Source organism: Panicum virgatum, chromosome 9K (assembly GCF_016808335.1).
Source record: "Panicum virgatum strain AP13 chromosome 9K, P.virgatum_v5, whole genome shotgun sequence".
NCBI classification, from domain to species: Eukaryota; Viridiplantae; Streptophyta; class Magnoliopsida; order Poales; family Poaceae; genus Panicum; species Panicum virgatum.
Genome location: NC_053144.1, coordinates 24,524,392 through 24,536,003, shown reverse-complemented (window position 1 = coordinate 24,536,003; position 11,612 = coordinate 24,524,392). Strand labels below are relative to the sequence as shown.

Below are 11,612 nucleotides of genomic sequence, written 5' to 3'. Positions count from 1 at the left end.
AGTCATGGGGAGGGTAGAGTTAGAGAGAGCTCGTAGTTATCAGGACTTTGATGCTTTTGTATCACATTTGGTGTTAGTTCATGGATATGTACATTTGTCGCTTGAGTATGCTGTGGTTTGAGACATATCTATGGATTTCGTTTGAGCCTTTGAGCTCTTTGGTCCTTTTTCGAGTTTGCTTGTGTTTATTCTTGTTTTATCTTTCTCGCTCTCTCATTATTTATGTTTGAGTTGTCATCAATCACCAAAAAGGGGGAGATTGTAAGCATCTAGGCCCTCAAGGTATGTTTCGGTGATTAATGACAACCATTATTGTGACTAATGAGTTTGTGCAGCTTAATAGATCATTATCGCTCATTTGGTCATATGTCAAAAGAGACCCCTAAATTTCATTATTCAAAAAGGCGATCTCGGTATTCAACTCAATTATATATGTCAAGACTAAGGATCTTTCTAGTCCTAAGTGTCATAAGGTTGAGAAGGACACTTAGGTTAGTATAGGTTTTATAGTTTTGTAGTGATCGCACTATTAAGAGGGGTTAAGGCTAAGTAACTTGAGAATGGACATGGTCATTTGAAAATGGATGCACACTATGGTCACTCAGGTTTCTAGTTCAAATAAGTGGTTCTCAACTTATATCTCAAGAATATTTGGATTTCATTCAAGACTCAAATCAGAAAAGGCAAAATCAGAAAAAGTCTTTAACACCGGTTTAACCGACGCTCTCAATTTTCTATACGTCGGTTAAACGAAGTCAGCAGAGTCTGGACAAGTCAATACACCGGTTAAACCGACGTGTTTGAATTTAACGTCGGTGCATTAGTCCAGAGTTGGTTTTTCCAGGGTATTTCAAGTTCTATACACCGGTTAAACCGACGATGTTTGAAATGGGACGTCGGTGCAATTGACCAGTGAGATGGTTTTTCCAAGGATTTCAGAAGTTGTACTCACCGGTTAAACCGACGATAGGTTTGGGTTAACGTCAGTGCAGTTGTCCAGAGACTTGGTTTTTCAGTTGATCAGTGGACAACTACACTCACCGGTTAAACCGATGATACGTCGGTTAATCTGCCCAAGTTGTAACGGCTAGTTTTCAGAAGGGGCAGTTTACATTCATCGGTTAAACCGACGATGACTATTGGAGGTACGTCGGATTAACCGGCGCTACGCAGTTTTCTGGCAGCTTTTCTCCAACGGCTCTATTCGTGTGAGCTGCCTATATATACCCCTCCAATGGGTCATTTTGCTACTCTTGACACCAGGCAACATCCAAACACTCATACTATAGTCAAGAGCCACCTTTGAGCTTCATCTTTCACATACTTGTTCATTCAATCAATCAAGAAGCAAGATTAAGGACTTGAGTAGAGAGAAGCTTGTGTGCATCCGTTCTTGGTGATCGGTTCTTGCTCAAGTGAAGGCCTTAGCTTGTTACTCTTGGTGATTGGCATCACTTAGGCGATCTTGGTGATCGAGGTGTTTCTCGCGGAGCTTGCCAAGGATTGTGGGAGCCCGGAGAAGAAGATTGTACGTGGCTTGATCTCCACCACGCCGGGATGGTGAACGGAGACTCTTAGTGAGCGCCCTCGTCTCGGTGACTTGGGAGGTGACAAGACTCTTTGTGAGTGTCACAACGTGGATTAGGGGTGTGTGCCAACACATCGATACCACGGGAAAAAATCCGGTCGTCTCTTGTCCACTCTCTTTATTCAAGCATTTTCTTTCATGCAATTTTTTCATGTGCTTGACTTAGAGATCATAACTTAGCTCTACCTTGCTGGGCTTTACTTCTCGTTTTATCTCTCATAGCTTGTGTAGGTAGCTTAGTTATCCGGTTGGTGAATTGGTGCCTTACTAGCATTGCATAGGTTAAGGTTGCTTAATTGTGTTTTAGAAATTGAAAAAGGCCCAATTCACCCCCCTCTTGGTCCATCGATCCTTTCAGAGGATTACCAAGTAGAGTCCTAATAGGAGTACAGACGAGTCCTAGCAGGAGTCTAATTTCCTTCCTTCTTTACTCAGAACTATGCGATGTGCACAATCCCATGGGCCCGGATCTGACACTCCCCTTCTTCCAGGCCTGCAAGCCCCTGGATTGGGCAGCAGGGGCGGCATGCCACGCTGACGGCTACTGGCTGGCCAGCGTGACCGTGGCCTGCCAGGGCGCCGTGCCCGACCGCCCGCTCCTCTTCCTCAACCGCCCCCTCCAAACCCTAGCCCTCTCCGCCATTTTTCCCATCACCGCCGCCACCTCCATCTTCCTAGTCGTCGGCCGCCGTGATTCTCCTCCTCCGATGAGGCCCGGTTCGATTCCTTGTCGCTGCACCTTTCCCTCGGCCACCTCCGATTTGGGGCCTCAACCGGCCTTCCTTCCCACCATGCAGCCCCCTCCAGCCTCGCCCGTTCACCGCCACCGATGCGCGGACCGGCTCCTCCGCCTCTCCTCTCCGTCTGCCATCGGGGAGACCTCGCCGCCTCCTCATCTTCGCCCTACGCGCGCTCACCCGGTCCCGTAGGCCTCCCTAGATAGCCGCTTTTCCCAACTGGTCACCGCGCCTACTGCTGCGGTGTCGCGCCGCGGGCCGCACGTGCCGCACTATGGCCGCGCCCTGGCGCGGGTCAAGGCAAGCGCCCAGCCTTGACCTGTCCTGGGGGAGCTTGTCGATGTTTTACCATTGGTTTCCCCATGGGGTATCCCGAGTAGATTGGTTATGAATAGGGACTCACCGAGATTAGAACGCGATGGTGCAAGAAACACAAGGATTTAGACAGGTTCAGGCCGCCGGAGCGTAATACCCTATGTCCTGTGTGATGGTTCGTATTCCCTTAGGTATTATTCGATGTGTCTCCCCCTTCTTGAGGGGGTCCCTGTTCGCCCTTATATGATCCGGGGGAACTGTGTTACATGGAAAGTCCTAGTCGAGTTCTGTTAGGATCCTAGTACGAGGAGTTCGGCTAGTTCCCGAGTATGTCGACTAGTTCTACTCTTATTCGGGTAGATACAAAAGAGGTACGACATATTCATGTGCTACTCCCTACTCTAGAATATTCCATGCCCGTGGGCACTCCCGCTGTCCCGGGTCTGACAAGCCCCCGAGCTCTTCGTAGTCGAGTCCTGCAGGCATCGAGCGCTTCTGAAGACGTCTGTCGGGTACTTCGAGAGCTTTTGGATCTCTGCCAGCGTAATCGAGTGCTTTGGGTGCTTCTAGAGTAGGTTGTCCATCCTCAGAGTCCATCGAGTGCTTCGAGTAGTCTTCCGAGTGCTTCTTTGGCTGCATCGAGGCTATGAGGTGCTCAAGCCCCGAATCTGTCTTGAAATATGGTGCGCGATGTACTCGCGCTCCATATGGAGTAGCCCCCGAGCCTTAGTTTGATTTGATGAATCAGGCTGAGGATGAACTCAATCTTTCGGGTCCTTCGATCTTCCATTTGAAGTTTGGAACTTTTTTCAAAAAAAATTTGCCATTTATGACGCGTTTCCCGCAGCCCCCGAGCCTTGAATTCAAATCCGTGATTTGGGGTTAAGGGTCCAGGAGATCGTGTTACGTCCTCTTGTGATCTTTCTGAAATCATCAGTACTGCAACGAATCTTGTGAAAAGGTGACAGTGCGGTGTACTATTTGCCCATGGGTTCACGTGGCGAGTACTGCTGTAGAATCTTTTCTGTTTCGCCCGTGAGCTTCCCTGTCCTTGGATGTCACGGGCTGAGCTGTGGCTCTGCTGCTTCTTCTATTTAAGCAGGGTCTGCTGCACTTGTATCTTCGTTCTTGCAGTTGTTGTCATGGGTTCCAAGTGGAGTTCTTGACTGGAGAGTACTCGACCTCCTGATGAGAGTACTCGATTCATCCTTGTAGGTTCTAGAAGAGTGTTTGCGAGCAGCACAGACACTTGTTATCTCTCAGGCCGCCACCTTTGCTTCTCACATCGCAGCCATCCTGGTTGTCTTGGTGGGCTGATGGTGGAAGCTGTGTCGAAAGCTTTTGCGATCTGTTGGAGCCATTCTCTGGATTTTAGTGGCTTCTGTAGAGATGGCATTGGCTTTTTTGCAAAATATATCAGGGAGAAGAGCAGGTGCAAGAAGAGGATTTGTGATGTTTCTGATCATGCATATCTTCTTACAACAAGCCTTTTCCTCCCTGAATGTATTTGGATTACTCCCCTTCGGGAGTAACAAGCTTTGTATCTTTGTATCAGCTCTTGGGCTGTCCTCTTTGTAGTTGAGATCGAGTGATTTTGAGTGGTGAAACCGTTGAGATCTGTGTATTTTCTTCTATTGGAATGTAATCCCTGGAGTTAGATTTCCATTTTTGAGTTGATTTCGTTTCTTTTGGAGCGAATCTCGAAGTTTTTGGCTGAAATAACTCTGAGAACTTGGTTTGGGACCTTTGGACTTCTTGTTATTTACCGTATTGCCACTGGCTCTGCTTATTTAATTGTTCGGGCAAATCTAGGTTTAGCACGCTTCCTTTTCCTTCTCCGCCGCCGCAAACTCATCTGCTCTCGCCTCCGAGTGCCGCGAGAAACTAGCCACCGCTAGCCCCCGAGCGTGAAGTAAGAGAGAATCATTCTTTCCTCATTTCCATGGCTCCCAAGAGGTCTGCCGGAAGGGGGAAGGCGGGCGAAGCTGCCGGGGATGATGCGGAAGTCTACGGGTGGAAGTCGAGTAAGTGTACCGAATCTCATCTTCTGAATCTTGTAGAGAGTCATCTTCTTCAATCTTGGAGCATGATCCACTGGCGTAGATTGGAGGGGGAGTCTTTTTCTCATATGGAGGAAAACGAATTTGTTGTTTTCCTGCCTTATGTTCTTTGGGGCCTCGATTTTCCCGTTTTTTTATTTCTTCCGGGTCTCCTTTTCCATTGGGGGGGTTCAAGTGCATCACTTGACCCCTAACTCCATTCTCCACATATCGATTTTTCTCCATCTTTGCGAAGCTTTCTTGGGGATTGAGCCCCACTTAGATTTGTTTCAGTATTTCTTCCATCTGAAACCACATCCCAACGAATCTAAGGTAGATGTAGTCAGGGGAGCCGGGTTGTAGTTTCTTTAGGGGAAGAAGACTAAGTACATCCCTTACGAGTTGAGTGACAAGGTCATCGACTGGAAGGAGATGTGGTTCTCTGTTAGGAATCTTTCTTCTTCCCTTTCTCTTCGCACTCCTAGTCCCCCTGTGAAGAGACCACGTTGGAATTCCAAGGGAGGCAGGGCAGACTAGGTGAACTTTCTCCTTGGGGAGATTGAAGTTTTGAAGGCAGAACACTAGATTACAGGTGCATCCGTGGTGGTGCACTGGACCATTCGTAGGGTCCAGCCTCTTCAGCGGCGGGTTCACCTTGCCTTCGAGTATACGGGCGAGGAGGATCCCACTCGATATGCTCGGGAGAAGATTTCAGAGGACGATCTGGAGAATCGAGTGGCTGCGCTCTTGAAGAGCATAAACGGGAGGCCTAGTCTTTCTGGGGCCTTCAGAGCTGATAGGCGTCCTCGGGAGGTACTGGTTCGAGTAGTAGATTGTAGTTTTAAGTCGAGTACTTTTTGTCGAGTAGTCAATTTGATCTGGTATCTTTCGTGCAGATTAATCCCGAAAACTATCAGAGTAGGCCTCCGTTGCCTGAAGATGTACCTTTGGCACATACTGACTCAAGTGTGAATCTTTGACTGCCTTTGTTTTTTGCTCTTTTTGTTGTTCGAGTTGTTGGGTCTTCGACTGATGATGGGTGTTTTTGGTATGCAGGTCCGTCGACCAGTCGGACGGCGTCGGATGTCCAGGATCGGGCGGCGGACGAGCCAGCCATCGAGTCTACAAGGACTCGGAAGCGGAGGGCCGCTTCTGCTGGTAGCAGTGATAGGTGAGTACTAATTGGTACTTTTTTGAAGTCTTGCGCTTGTTTTTTTATAGTTTTTCTTTTTCTTAGGCCTCCTTCTCCTTCCAAGAGGCAGGCGGTAAGCTCTATTGTGAGCCCCGTCGTCACGACTCCCGCTGCACCGGCTGAGTCCGGCGGGAGTGGCTCTGCCAAGGGGCAGAGTGCTTTGGGGCTGAGCATGGTCCCGAAGTTTACTAAGCCGAAGAAATTCATGCTTAAACATTCCTCACAGTAAGTGTAACTGTTGATCGACTGCTTGTCTTTGCTTTCTATGATTTTGTGGTTGAAGTGTCGAGTACTGTTTTTTAAGCAATCCAGACGCTCTTGGGATTGATGAGTCGGAGAAGGGAATTTTTGATTCCCTTAAGAACATTGCCCAGTTGGCTCCTGGCCCGCCGAAGGAAGACGATCGGTAGGGCGACTCTGCTGCTGGCACGTCGGGGGACCTGGCCCTCGGGGGGCAAGGAGTCTCCTGCCGTTGGCACTTGTGAGTGGCTTTATGAAGTGCGATCGAGTGGTTTTCTGTCATTCTTTTGCTGATATTCTTGTGTTTTTCAGATGAGCAGAACGAGGATCAACCGAAGAGTCCTTCGGTTGTTGCCAATGTTGATCCATCCTTGCAGGAGGTGCCGCGGAAGGTGGTGGAGAAGTCTGTTGAGGGATCGACTGCCGTCGCTCAGGGGATATTGCGCTGCCATTCTTCTCTTGTTGTAAGTATCTTTTTGTACTCGAGTAGTTGAGTTTGTCGAGTACTCTGTCTTGACTTTGTTTTGTTGACATAATCTGGCTAAGCAAGTCGCTGAGCAGGCCGAGTTCCTTCGGCGGACTGGGGAGGATCTCCAGTTGACAGCTGACCAGGCACAGCAGCTCGAGAAGATGGTTGCTCTTGCGAAGTCTTCTCGGGAGCAGTCGGAAAAGGTCAGGCTTCTGGAGGCCCGGGTTGAAACTTTGGAGCAGGATAATTCTGCTATGAAAGATAAGGCCTCCAAGCTGCAAGAGAAGGCCAAGGCTGCTGCCAAGGAGAAGAAAGGTATTTTTTTCCTTCTTTTGTGTCCTTCGAGTAGGTTTCCTCTATGCTCATATTTTGCTTTCTTTGACAGAGCTTAAGCACTTGTTGTTGCAAAGGGATGAACTGGTGACTGATCTAAAAAATATTATGTATCGTCATGCAGATGCTGTGGAGAAGCTGACCAAGATCAAGGCTGACGCTGATAAGCAAATGATCGGCGATATGAAGCAGATCAGGGAGTTATCCCAGCAGCTGACTGATCTTGAGGTGGCGGCTAAAGTAGTCGTCGACATGGTGGAGGATGAGGAAACTGGTGAGAAGAATCTGCTAGAGCGTCTTTGTGAAGCTCCCCAGCGACTCAGTAGCTTTTTCTCCGACACCTCTAGAGAGTACTTAGCTCATGCCTTAGGATTAGTTAAGTCCTTCCTCCCTTCCGCGAACTTGTCCCCTATTGGTGATGGTGTTGCCGTTGGCTGTTCAGAGGAGCAATTCTCTGAGTATGTCGCGGAGATGAAACCCATCGCTGATAGGGTTATCAGTGGCTTGGAGCCTGCGCCGGAATCTTGAACAGTTGTTTGTAATATTCTTTTGGCTTTTGTGTGGATGTGTGTCCACTAGAGTACTTTTGACATTCTGATTGTATAGTACTTTTTTTTCCTTTTAGTTGGCAGCCGATCGGCTGGTAGCCTTTTGATGAAGCTTGTCATTGGCTGACTTTAGTTGATTCTTCGAGTACCGTAGTAGTCGATTTGCTTGTCATCTCGTGGACGAGTAGTTCCTTATTAGGAAATGGAGAGATTGTTCGAGTACTGTAGTAGCCGACTAGTCTCTGTCTTCATGAATGTTAATTCCGTCTTCGGAGATGGATATTTTGTCTCTTCATAGGTCAAGTACTGTGGTAGTTGACGGGTTGTCGTCTTGTGGACGGGGAATTCCTTTTAGGAATTAGAAGTCTTGTATCTTCTCGAAGTCGAGTGCGTAGCTGTCGATGAATTGTCACCTCATGGATGACTAAGTCCTTCTTGGAGATTGGGAAACTTGTCCCTCCAAAGGCCGAGTATCAAAGTAGTCGATCAATTGTCGTCTCATGGACGAAGAAATCCTCTTGGGAGATAGGGAACTTGTCCCTCCGAAGGTCGAGTGCTGAAGTAGTCGAATTAGTCGTCATCTTTATGGACGAGAAAATCCTCTTGGGAGATAGGGAGCTTGTCCCTCCGAAGGTCGAGTACCGAAGTAGTCGAATTAGTCTCGTCTCATGGACGAGAAAATCCTCTTGGAAGATAGGGAACTTGTCCCTCTGAAGGTCGAGTACCGAAGTAGTCGAATTATTCGTCGTCTTCATGGATGAGAAAATCCTCTTGGGAGATAGGAAACTTGTCTCTTAGCCCCAGCTACCCGATTCGCCGTGCCTTTTACCTTGAGTGAACAAGGAAAGGTTGGTATTCGGACTATGTTGACGCTCTTTAGCGCCCCAAATTATGTACCGCAAGCGCACGGATCGTGGTAGCTTTTCCCTTAGAGTACTACCCCAAGGTTTATCAATCCGTGGATCGACAATGAACTACCTAAGATTTTCAATCTAATCTAACGGATCTATCCTAACATGAAGCATGAATTGCTCATATAGAGTAAACCTTTAATAGATATGAGTGTTGTGTAAAGGTTGATCTCATCCATGAACATAGGCGTAACCATAGCAAAACCAAAGACATAACTAGGCCTATCGTCATCTAGTTGTAGTTCAAGCTAACGAGCAAATAAATCATGCATCTCAATCAATAGCATCTTTAAATCAAAACCTCCAATGCAACCCCTCGGGAACCCCTCTACTCAGGCCACGCCCTGTCACGATGCTCCCTTTGGACAAAAGCACACCGAAGCACGCTAGACGTGTCAAACCCCCTTGGGTAGATCCGGTATGAACTCCTAGCCACCATAGCTACAAGAACACCCCATGCAATCTATCTCGAGAATAGATCCAGGAATAAGCGCACCCAAGGCAAGAACGTAATAAAAAAGGAGAGACATGATCGCTAATAGATTCGGAAGACATGATTATCATTACTCACATAATAGATGTGTTTGGATCATCACCGTCGTGTGCACACCATCGACGAATCCAACTAGCTCATGAACTCCGCCATGGCACAACCACGTAGGGAGGCCATGGCGGCTAGGGGTGGCCTAAGCCATCTCCTAGACAACTTCGAAGACTTGCGGCGGCCGTCGTCTCCCTCCGGTCTTGGCCCTAGGTTTTCGTCGAGTTCTGGGTGGATGGATGCCGCGAGTTAAATAAAGTGCGAGCTATTTATGAGCCGAGGAAGCCACCGGTCGAAGGGGAGGCCGAACCGCCTCGGAATCGGGCTAGGCCGGCCGGCTCATGGGCCTAGGCCTGCCGGCCTACCCTCTTTCGGGCCCGCCTCGGTCTCATCTTTCGCGTGTAGACTCCTCGCATCTTCTAGAGTTTATGTCCTTCACGATTGCACCCCTTTGGACATCGTTATCTTAGAGATATCTTCGAGGGAAGGATAGGATAGGGAATCCTTCCTTAAATCTTCATTTGCTTTGCTTAATCCCAAAGTATCTTGATCTCCTCTTCGTGGGCTTGGTCCTTTGGGCTCTCTTGGAGGATGGATGTGCATGAATAGGCTTCGAATCAACATGGGCTTTGGTCCTTCCTTTGGGCTTTGGCCTTCGTCTTTCTCCGTGTTAGCGCTCGATCACGGGCCTCGTCATTTCGTGCTCCAAAATAGGCCAAAAACCTGCAAAAACGAAGTTCCTCCAAAATATATGTGCAAATGTGAAAATGACCAATAATTAGGCCGGGGTTAGGACGGTTAGTGATTTTGATATTAAATTCATGCCATTATCAAGGATAAATAAGGGATAAAATGGGTACTTAAGGAGCGCCAACATTCCCCCATGATTAAACCTTGCTCGTCCTCGAGTAAGTCCAGGAGCTTTGCTTATAAAGAAATCAGCGTTGCCCCTCAATGTCCTCTCTGCACTTAGTCATACATAACAAGACATATTGCTCTCGCAAGTATTTAGCATTTAAGTTCATGTTGTGACCGGCAACTTTTTCATTATGGAAGATAGACTAGCAATTAAAGAACAAGCCACAATAATAAATAAATGCAATGCTCTCAAACTTAAGCGAACTTCAAACCTTTACCTTGTTTCATCGTGAAGAGTTTTCAAAAGAATGCATATCAAACATAAGTGAGGTTCTCTTGCAAAAGATCATGGAAACACTCATCTCATCAAGTCGCTCAAGCCTACATTAGATTGTCTTCAACCTATTCTACTCATATATAAAAGTGGAAGACTTATGTGGAGCTTGGTAGGTAAAAACAATCATAGCAAAACATTATACTTGAAATATTATCAAACTAAGAGAGAGATCTAATGGAATTACCGAGACTAGTCAAAAAGGGCATTGGAAAATAATGTTGGAGAGGGAGAAAGATGAAACACACACATTTAGATAGGTGGACATGTGCAAGTGACAAATGGATGATCCCGAGACACAAATGAAGTTCTCGTTATCGGATTGCACATGGTTGGAAGATTTGAGTATGGAATAATTCTTCAAAGTAACTTGGAAAATTAATGAAGCCAAAAAGAGCTAAGGAGCATTCTATTCTTCTCTTTTTTTCTTTCATTTTTCTAATTTTCTCTTTCTTTCTTTTTTTTCTTTCTTTTTGCTCCTTGGAACTTTTGATAACATAGAATACTTACCCAGCCATCCCCCCATGCTTGAACGAATGCTCGTCCTCAAGTATGAATAGTGGGAGAACCAACTAGCTAGGGTAAGTATCTCAAATTCACCTTCTTCTTCGTAGAACCGCTTGAATCTCCGGGGATCCTTGTCTCCCAAAACTTTTCTTTATATGGTGCCCTTGATTCTTTTGATTCCGTCAAAATGATAATCCATACTCAAATTGGGTTGTGGTCAAGGAGGTAATCACAAGAAGATATTTTTGGTTTAGGGTGGATATCCAGCGAGGTTTGCAAAATTACCGAAGTAGAAACTCACAATGCATGGATAACTAGGCTAGCAAAAAGAAGGTTACACAAAAAAATGGAATGACCATCTTCTTAGTCTCATACCAAAGAAATCAGTCTTAATCCAACTCATCAAAATATAAGTTTGCAATCTAAAGGTTTCATCATGAAAGAATATGTATGTATAGGCTTTGGTAGGTAGAACTTTGCAAGAGATTCACAAATGTAGATAGCATAGGAATTAAGTTTTCAAATTCAACAACACAAAGTGTAAGGTCATCGGTAGACTTAAATCAAAGAGCAACATAGAATATGTGGGTCTAGAATTTAGTCATTTAACCTCCACAAATAAAAGAGTCGGTATTTAATCATTTTAATTCCATTTAATTGAGAGCAAATGGTCAAGTCATATACAACATAGCGTAGGTAAAACAAAGCAGCAACTTTCATTATTTTTACATAAGCAAAAGGTATTGCCAAAATGTATCAATGTGGTGAGCACAAATTATGGTGATCCTACACTTATTGAAAACAAAAATAAAACTAGGTTGTCCTCCTAGAAGCTATGTGATAGGTTGAGAGATATATACAAATGTTACATCTATGGTTGAAGGCATATATGTACAAGCATTTAGAAAAAGAGAGAGTTGAGGAAGAATTACCATCCTTCTTGATGCTCGTAATGAAGTGGAGCGCGGCCTCCCCCATACTTAAGTATTGTGCTAAGCAT

At 46.2% G+C, this 11,612-nt stretch overlaps 1 long non-coding RNA gene across 1 annotated transcript; it reads left to right on the top strand.

The window, feature by feature from the left end:
* The first annotated feature begins 2,695 nt into the window (after positions 1 to 2,695).
* On the top strand, positions 2,696 to 7,583 carry LOC120650911. The gene is made up of 5 exons (XR_005665854.1): positions 2,696 to 5,850; positions 5,917 to 6,096; positions 6,176 to 6,352; positions 6,424 to 6,895; positions 7,038 to 7,583. It is a non-coding gene; the product is annotated as an uncharacterized LOC120650911 (long non-coding RNA).
* The last annotated feature ends 4,029 nt before the right edge of the window (positions 7,584 to 11,612 follow it).